General features: G+C 44.0%; 1 long non-coding RNA gene across 1 annotated transcript; it reads left to right on the forward strand.

The window, feature by feature from the left end:
• Positions 1–300: 300 nt before the first annotated feature.
• On the forward strand, positions 301–1461 carry LOC137419528 (uncharacterized). The gene is made up of 3 exons (XR_010982913.2): positions 301–378; positions 528–640; positions 1281–1461. It is a non-coding gene; the product is annotated as an uncharacterized LOC137419528 (long non-coding RNA).
• Positions 1462–9824: the final 8363 nt, after the last annotated feature.

Here is a 9824-nt window from a genome sequence, read left to right on the forward strand (position 1 = left end):
GTACGGATGCCAGACGTTTGTCCCGTGTGAGGCTCTTTGGAATCAAAAGTTGCCATGGGCCACGGCTGCACATGTTGGCTTACTTAAAGACCTGCTTTCCTTCTGTGAGTTATTCGGCGTACTTATGCTCTTTTTAATCCAGTTGTTCCATTGCCAGCAGTCACCCGATACTTGCTCACACTGCTCTCACTCGCTCCTGTAACACCCATGCGCGATAACCAGAACACAGCTACGATACCTTTTTGCAGGCTCGTCCCTCCCTAGGCTCACTCGCAGCTGCTTGTCCCATCTCGGTGGAGATGAGCCAGCACATGCACCTTCACTTTGACTAAGTTTATTTCTTCTCTGCTCGGCAAGAACGGGACATTACATTTTCTGGTAAATATCAGGTTTTTTCTTTTTGAAAGATCCTCACTTGCTTGCTTTTTGAACAAATCTCAGACCCCCACGACCCATGCATTATGATGAGGATTGTGATCTCCATGAACAATTGTTGTTGTTGTTCTTCTTCTCTTCCCTTTTGTAAGGGTGAGGTCCGATGGCACGAATCTCTGCACTGCCTGCACCACGATGTGTACGGCAAGTAAAAGAACAAATACTTGTTCAACATGAAGAAAAGATGAAAGGATGCCTCATGTTGGTATGATACTTGCACATTCGTTGTTATATCGAGATATCATGTTGAGTTTTGTTGTTATTGGATAATCTCGACCTTGGTTGTTTACTTTCCGAATTGTGAGCCATCCATTCAAATTTTCATTTCAATCAAATTTTTTTTATCAGTTACTTTGATCTTTTTTACTTTTATCAGTTATTATATGCAGACCAATGCCAACAGAGCACATCAGCAAATGCTTTGACATGAAACTACAAAGACCAAAGTAAACGAAGGACAAATCAACACAAATATCAAGGATTTAAACGAGTCAGGCATGATGAGATAAATGTATAAAAGAGGCCAAACAGATTGAAATAAAAATTTTCTTCGAATTAAATATCATTAAATATAATATAATAATATTATATCAATATAATATTATAATTTAATAACATAATAATAAATTATTATAATTAATATCGATTTAATGTACTCGTAAAATTGCAATTTCATGTCTCAGGGTTTCTTCACGAAAGAGTATATTATATTCTCAATATATATGGTTATCATTTTAAATTATGAAACAGGCACAGTTGTTTTAGAAAGTGAATGTATCATTTTGATCTTCATTGTGAACTTGATGTAACACAAGTTATTACAATATACATTGTGTTTTTTACAGGAGACATGGACGAAACTGTTGTGGAATCTTTGCCTCTCACGGTGACACTGGATGTGTCGGACATTCCTTTGGATTACGGCGGGAGAGTTATCATGTGGGGTTTCACGTTTATCACGTGTATTTCAAATCCTCTGAATGCAGCAATCATAGCGGCTTGTTTTTATCGTGGATTCAATTTACCCCTGTTCATGTACATTGCTTTATCGTCGCTCGCTGACACTTCATGGGGAGTCGTGATAATATCATCCTATTTCAGGTGGAATAAATTGTAAAGTGTAAAATAATATCGTTTAATGAGTGTTTGGTTCAGTCGTTTATTATGCATTAGATTACTTCATCAGTTTCTAACCATATGGTTATTGTATATTGACCGACATCGGGCTATTTTCTGGTCGTACAGTTATGTGGTTCTCATGGTGAGCAAAGGTGGTGCTGTGAATCTTGTCATTGAAGTTTTAACAATCGGGTTGTAGTTGAGTGGCAGCTATGTTGTTATAACTGGCATGGCTCGGTGCGCTCTGCACGCCTCACCACACGTCGTTTCAGAGGGATGGGCATCTTTGACCAGGTCTGCTTTCTCAGGGAGTGACCTTGTGTGACCTTAATACAACACTTGTTTGTTGGTACAATTTGTGTGGTTTCACCATTGATCTTTGACATACAGAATAACACATTTTTCTGCCGTGACTCCTCTCTGGGCTCGGAGGTACACCGTGACCGGGATTTGGGGAGGAGCACGTAACAGAAATTGGGGGCTCGTCTGGGATTAAATTCCCAAACATCCTCGTCCGGGTTCAAATTCCCTAACATCCTCGTCCAGGATAGAATTCCCTAACATTCCCAAAATTCCCAAATTTGGAATTTTTCTAACATTCCCAATTTTTTTTGAAAATAGAAATTTTTGTGTGAAGGTTAACAGGTGCTAACTGATAGTCACCATGGTGTTTGATGCAGAAAAGTTTGCGGCGTCCCCTAATGAGGCACAGTTTCATGCGTTAAAAAGATCGGAACTCATGATATTGGCCAAATATTTTAACTTGGAGGTCCGAGTTAATATGAAGAAAGCAGAGATGCAGACATTGGTGGTAGAATCTCTGCTGGGACAAGGAACATGGAAAGAGGTAGCCTTGGATTGGTTACCCGAGGAAAAAGGAAATGTGGAGCTCCGGAAATTGGAGATGCAACTGCAGAGCTAAGAATGGTTAAAAGAGTTGCAATGGGAAGCCGAGGAGAGAAGAGCAGAGGAAAGGAGAGCTGGAAAGGAACTCGAGGAAAGAAGAGCAGAACAGGAACGAGAACTCGAAGAAAGAAGAGCAGAATAGGAACAAGAACTCGAGGAAAGAAGAGCAGAGGAAAGAGCAGAGGAAAGGAGAGCTGAAAAGGAACTCGGGGAAAGAAGAGCAGAGGAAAGAGCAGAGGAAAGGAGAGCCGAAATGAAGTTAAAGGAACGGGACATGGAGTATCAGAAGGAACTTAAACTCAAGGAGCTGGAATTACTGGGATAACGGAGAGAAGTCGTATCCATGCCGGCTAGTTGGACAACTAGTCAGAACTCTTGGGATGTTGGTAGGCATGTGAGGCTGGTTCCACCCTTCAATGAAAAGGAGGGAGCCAAGTTTTTTTTACACTTTGAGAAAGTGGCTCAAATGCTAAAATGGCCTGTGGGGTCCTGGACTATGTTAGTGCAAAGTGTTCTGGTGGGTAAAGCTCAAGATATCTATTCGGCTTTACCGATTGACCAATGTGCAGATTATGAGATAGTGAAGAAAACCATTCTCAATGCCGATAAATTGGTCCCTGAAGCTTACCTGCAAAAATTCAGGAATGCCAGGAAGAGGGAGAGTGAGACCCATGTGGAGTTTGCCAGAAAGAAGGAAACCATGTTTGATAGGTGGTGTGTCTCGAAGGAGATTGGGAAAGACTTCAACCTTTTGCAACAATTGATCTTGATGGAGGAATTCAAACAGTGTGTGCACGTGGACATTAAAGTACATCTGGATGAAAAGAAAGTACCAGAGTTGTATGAGGCAGCAAACGTGGCAGATGCCGTGACACAGAGGATGGGGTTCCACAAACCTAACTTCCCACCTCGAGTTAGCCAGGGGAGTTATGGTAAATCAGGTGCGGAGAACAAATATTCATGGAGGCAGCCTAGAGAGGACTGTGGGGAGGGACAAATCTGATACCGCGACTTTTAGGGATCAGAAGACTGCAGTTCCAAGACATACTTATCTTCCGGGGGGCCCGAGGCAGACCACGAGTTTTTCCTCCGGGCCTACTTGCGCTTTTTGCAAGAAACCTGGGCATTTGATGTCCCAATGTTACGCCCTGAAAAGGAAAAATCAGGAGCGGAGTCAGACTAGTGCAACTCCGAATGCATTGGCCAATGCGAGAAATCGTCCTTGGAGGACAGTGCCTTGTGAAGGTTCCCATGCCAAAGTTAGGGCATCACAGAATGACCTTGTTCAAGAGGGTTGCAAACCTTTTATTTCAGAGGGGTTTGTGTTACTGGAGGGAGACTTAACGAACCAGAGACCTGTAAGGGTATTGAGGGACACAGGAGCACATCAATCTTTGATGCTTGAAGGCATTTTGCCATTGTCAGAGAAGACGGCAACTGGTGTTAGTGTTCTTTTACAGGGGGTTGGTGGCTATGTTAAAGCTCCTCTTCATGTCATCCATTTAGAGTCTGATTTGCTGTCAGGACCGGTCATCGTAGGTTTACAAGCCACTCTTCCTGTAGAGGGAATGTCTTTTATTATCGGGAGTGATTTGGCCAGTGGTCGAGTTTCTGGTAATCCAATGTTGGTTGAAAAGCCCAGTATGCAAAATAACACCGCACAGTTAGAGCAGAAGATTCCTGGTATCTTTCCATCCTGTGCAGTGACTCGTGCTATGGGTAGGAAGCGCTCTGAAGAGAAGGAGAATGAAGGCAATGTGGATATGGGTTCCTTAGAGGTATTGGAGGAAAATTCTGAAAGAGGTAATAGGAAAGGGAGTGACATCAAGGAACTTAAGGAAAAGGTGGCATCTGGAACAAAAGAGGAAATGGAGTGTCCGTCGGAGACATCTGGGAACGAGGTTGAACAAATGGTGCTGCTCCGAAAGAGACTTGTTGAAGAACAACATGGAGATTCGGAGCTCCGGAGTTTGATTGATAAAGCCGTTACAGAGGAAGAGGCTATGAAGATACCTGTTGGTTACTTCATGAAAGGGGAAATACTCATGAGAAAATGGAGACCACTGGAGGTGCCAGCAAACGATGAGTGGAAATTTCATTACCAAATTGTGGTGCTACCGCCGTAACGGAAGGAGATATGGAGTTTGGCACATGAGACACCTTTGGCCGGGCACCTTGGCGTGACCAAGACCTGTGACAGAATATTGGTCCATTTTTTCTGGCCAGGATTGCGACTTGATGTGGCGGAGTTCTGTAAATCTTGCCATTCTTGCCAGCTGGTGGGAAAACCTAATCAGAAAGTCCCATCCGCACCTTTAAAACCAATTCCAGCTTTTGAAGAGCCATTCAACCGTGTCATTATTGATTGTGTAGGCCCTTTACCTAAAACTAAGGCTGGACATCAGTATTTGCTGACCATCATGTGCACTTCCACAAGGTTCCCAGAGGCAGTGCCTCTTAGAAAAATTACTGCGGCAGTTATTGCGAAGGCCTTGATTAAATTTTTCACTTTGGTTGGCCTACCTAAGGTCATCCAGTCTAATTAGGGTTCCAATTTCATGTCAACACTTTTTCAGCAAGTGGTACACCTGTTGGGAGTGGAACAAGTAAGGTCAAGTACTTACCATCCCGAGAGCCAAGGGGCCTTGGAAAGGTTTCACCTGTCATTGAAGAATATGATCAGAACGTATTGTTTTGAATGTGACAAGGATTGGGATGAAGTAATACCCTTATTGTTGTTTGCTACGAGGGAATCTGTTCAGGAGTCATTGGGGTTCAGCCCTTTGGACTTGTGTTTGGACACGAAGTGCGAGGACCATTGAAATTGGTGAAAGAACAGTGGCTGCAGGAGGAGTCGCAGTCAACAGTGGTGGAGTATGTGTCAACGGTTAAGCACAGATTGGCAAAGGCTTGTGAAGTTGCGAGAAGAAACTTGAGAGTGACACAGGATAAAATGAAAGTGAGACATGACAAGAAATCTCAGATACGAAATTTCAGTCCTGAAGACCGAGTGTTAGTGTTGCTTCCTGTTCCAGGTCAGCCACTACAGGCTAGATATTTTGGTCCCTATGCAATCGAAAGGAGGGTTAATGAAACAGATTACGTGGTGACAACTCCCGACCGACGGAAAAAGCGGAGGCTGTGTCATGTCAACCGACTGAAAAATATTATGAGAGGAAGCCTGTGGGGAAAATGGTTCCTGTCTCACCTTTCTCACCTGTAGTCGGGGTACAAGAGAATCCAGAGTTTGAGGCTGGTGTGAAGTTTGATAACTTTGATGACTGGGCTTGTCCCAGATTGACGAACACAGAAGTGTTGAGTTATTTAGATGAGAAATTAGGTCATTTAACGAGGGAACAACAAGGACAACTATCCAGCCTAACTTTTGAATTTGCACATTTGTTCACAGATGTAACTGGTCGTACTGACCTGGTATATCATGATATTGAGGTGGGGGGAAGCCACTCCTGTGAAGCAACACCCCTATCGGATGAACCCTGTGAAGATGGAGTATCTTCGGAAGGAGGTTCAGTATATGTTGGAGAATGACATCATCGAACCAAGCAGCAGTGAATGGAGCTCACCATGTGTGTTGGTTCCAAATCCCGATGGCAGTTTTCGCTGTTGTACGGATTTAAAACGGGTTAATGCAGTGACCAAGACCGACTCATGTCCCATCCCGAGGATTGATGACTGTATTGATAGAATAGGCCCAGCTAAATTTGTAACTAAATTTGACTTGCTGAAAGGGTATTGGCAGATTCCTCTTACTGATAGAGCCAAGGAAATCTCGGCTTTAGTCACACCAAATGGGGTGTATCAGTGCATTGTTCTTCCCTTTGGATTGAAAAACGGGCATGCTACATTTCAACGGCTGATTAATAAGCTCATTGCAGACCTTGAGGGTGTTGAGGCTTATCTGGATGATGTCATCATCCACACCATGACCATGGAAGATCATATTAAACAAATTCATACATTTTTCAAGAAATTGACTGAGGCATGGTTGACCATCAACTTATCTAAGAGTGAGTTTGTAAAGGCACAGGTGGTGTTCCTAGGCCATGTATTAGGTCAGGGTCAGGTGCAACCGGTGACAGCCAAGATGGAAGCCATTGATCGCTTCCAAGTTCCAAAAGGGAAGAAGGAGCTTATGAGATTCTTGGGAATGGCTGGTTGGTACCGGCGGGTCTGCAGGAATTTTTCTGATGTGGTAGCCCCTTTAACGAATTTGCTGAGGAAAGAGACCAAGTTTGTTTGGGATAACAAATGTCAGGCTGCCTTTACCCACATCAAAGAAATATTAATGAGCTCTCCTGTCCGAGCAGCCCCGGATTTTCAAGCACCTTTCAAGTTGGCCAATGATGCAAGTGATGTGGGGGCTGGGGCAGTTCTATTACAGGAAGGTGAGGATGGAGTGGCTCACCCGGTGTGCTACTGTTCCAAAAGCTTTAACAAACACCAGGCAAATTATGCCAACGTGGAAAAAGAGACCCTTGCTCTCCTGCTAGCACTTCAGCATTATGAGGTGTATCTAGGAACTACTACCTTTCCTCTAAAAGTCTTCACTGATCACAACCCCTCAACCTTAATTCAAAAAATAACCAATAACCACTCTGCCATAAAGCCCAGTTCGGTGGATTGTTGCAGTGATGGTTGTCCTTCTGGAAGTTTCTCCCATCTCCACACAGGATCTCTGGATCTCAGCCAGAGTGACCATCGGGTTCTTGGTCACCTCTCTTATCAAGGCCCTTCTCCCCCGATTGCTCAGTTTGGACGGGCGGTCAGCTCTAGGAAGAGTCCTGGTTGTTCCAAACTTCTTCCATTTAAGAATTACGGAGGCCACTGTGCTCTTGGGAACCTTCAATGCAACAAAAATTTTTGTCGGCTTCCCCAGATCTGTGCCTCGACACAATCCTGTCTCTGAGCTCTGCAGGCAGTTCCTTCGACCTCATGGCTTGGTTTTTGCTCTGATATGCATTGTCAGTTGTGAGACCTTATGTAGACAGGTGTGTGCCTTTCCAAATCATGTCCAATCAATTGAATTTACCACAGGTAGACTCCAATCAAGGTGTAGAAACATCTCAAAGGTGATCAAGAGAAATGGGAGGCACCTGAGCTAAATTTCAAGTGTCATAGCAAAGGGTATAAATACTTATGTCAATGTGATATTTCAGTTATTTCTTTTTAATAAATTTGCAAAACTTTCTAAAATCCTGTTTTCTCTTTGTCATTATGGGGTATTGAGTGTAGTTTGATGAGGGAAAAATGAATTTAAACGATTTCAGCATAAGGCTGCAACATAACAAAATGTGAAAAAAGTGAAGGGGTCTGAATACTTTCTGAATGCACCGTATGTATTGCATGGGATGATCCAGTGGGCAATGCGCCACTGGAGGTCCCCTGTTCTTTTGGTGATTTTCTTGCAATACATCGCTTCCCACCCAGGTTCTGTGGGGGGGCCGGCAGGGAGTAGTCTCTTCCAGCGTGCTACTCCTTTTAATGGAGAAACACCGAGAATTCGAGACACACAACACCTATACCGGCTCTTGCTGCTTGCAGCTTGCAATTCATTTGTCCCTGTGCTAACAGGTGGAAGTTCTCTGGGGGAGCAGTCAAAAATCACTTTGGGGAAATATGACTCATCTGGATGTCCATCTGTATTCTGGATCCATATTACCCGTAGCTGATGGCCTTATTACAACTTTCCTCAATATTCAGCCGATTGTCCTCTTGGACCGAATTCCTGTCATATTTGAAATTTCTTCCACGGTCTTCCACCCTGCACCAGAGTTTGGCCGTAGGTGCCATACTTTGTTCATGCCTGCATCAATGAAGCGTTGGCACAAATCTCGGCTCTTGAATACATCAGGGAAGAGAGGGTTGAAAAACAGTGGTTTAACATCGAACATCCCTGGGGAGTATGTCATATGTGTCCTCTTTGCGACTCACTGTAAGACCTTTCCAGGCATTGAGAAGGATCTGGTAGAATATAGGGAGCGTTTCTGTATCCACATCCTTGAGGTGGGTCAGGAATACTTCACGACCATAGCCGAGTCTGCCCGCCTGTTGCAAAATATGACAGGCAAATGGGTAGTTTGGCAGGTGCTCAACATATAGAAGGCGCTGAATGGAGCACAACCGAAAGGCCACGAGGCGGGATTTCACGTGAACAAGGCCTTGGCCTCCTTCAGATGTAGTATGGCATATTACGTTTGGCCACAGCCAATGATGGCCTCCCCAAAAAAAGTCCACAAGTTTGGCCTGTATCATTCGAAGCAGCACTTCCAGTGGTTGTCGGCAAATAAAACAATGCCATAAAGTTGCAGCAACCAAGTTATTGGCAACTAAGACACGGCCCTTAAATGAAAGGTGCGGTAGGGCTCTTTTCCACAGGTTCAGTCTCCTCTCCATTTCTCCAATCAAGCCTTCCCAATTCTTTTCCATAAATTGTGTGGAACCCAGGGACACACCAAGGTAGTCGATACCATCTGCCTTCCATTCTAAGTTTTCCGGAAGAGGAGGTATATGTGTCGAGACAGGGAGGCGGTGGATGTGTCGAGACATGGAGGCAACTATTAAGGTAGATGTGTCGATGGAGGTGGATGTGTCGAGACAGGGAGGCAACTATTAAGGTAGATGTGTTGATGGAGGCAGATGTGTCGAGACAGGGAGGCAACTATTAAGGTGAGGCACCCAAATAGCTTTGCTTTTCCTCCAATAACTTTCAGGGAAGAAGCCTGGAAAAAGGTTGTCAATGATTTAACAAGAGCATCAAAATCCCGGTTGCTTCCGATTATGACTCACACATCATCTGCATACGCTGATATAGTCAGTGCTGGACTCCTTGGGAAACACGTCAGGCCAGAGATATTCTCACTGAGCGTACACAGTAATGGTTCCATTGCTAATGCAAAAAGCAATCATGAGACGGGGCAACCCTGCCGTAACCCTCTCTGAACCTGTATGGGGGGAACGAGTTCATTGTTTACCTTTATTACACTAGAGATGGCAGTGTACAATAGAGATATGAATGCTCTGAAGTTAAACCAACAGCTACATGCTTCCAGAACACGCCATAAAAAACATGATCAATACTGTCAAAGGCTTTTTTAAGGTCTAGAAAAATTATTCCAAAAGCATTTTGATCATGGTAAATACCCATTAAATCCCGAACTAAAAAAATGTTGTCAAAAATGGATCGACTGGGGATGCAGAAAGTCTGATCGGGTAGGAGCAGGTCATCAATGACTTTCTTCAGACGATTTGCCATCGCTTTTGAAAACAGTTTGTATTCGATGCACAATACTGAAACTGGTCTCCAATTCTCCATCCGCCGGAGATCTCCTGACTTTGGGAGGAGA

Source organism: Myxine glutinosa, chromosome 1, assembly GCF_964187855.1.
Source record: "Myxine glutinosa chromosome 1, kmMyxGlut1.1, whole genome shotgun sequence".
Lineage (NCBI taxonomy): Eukaryota > Metazoa > Chordata > Myxini > Myxiniformes > Myxinidae > Myxine > Myxine glutinosa.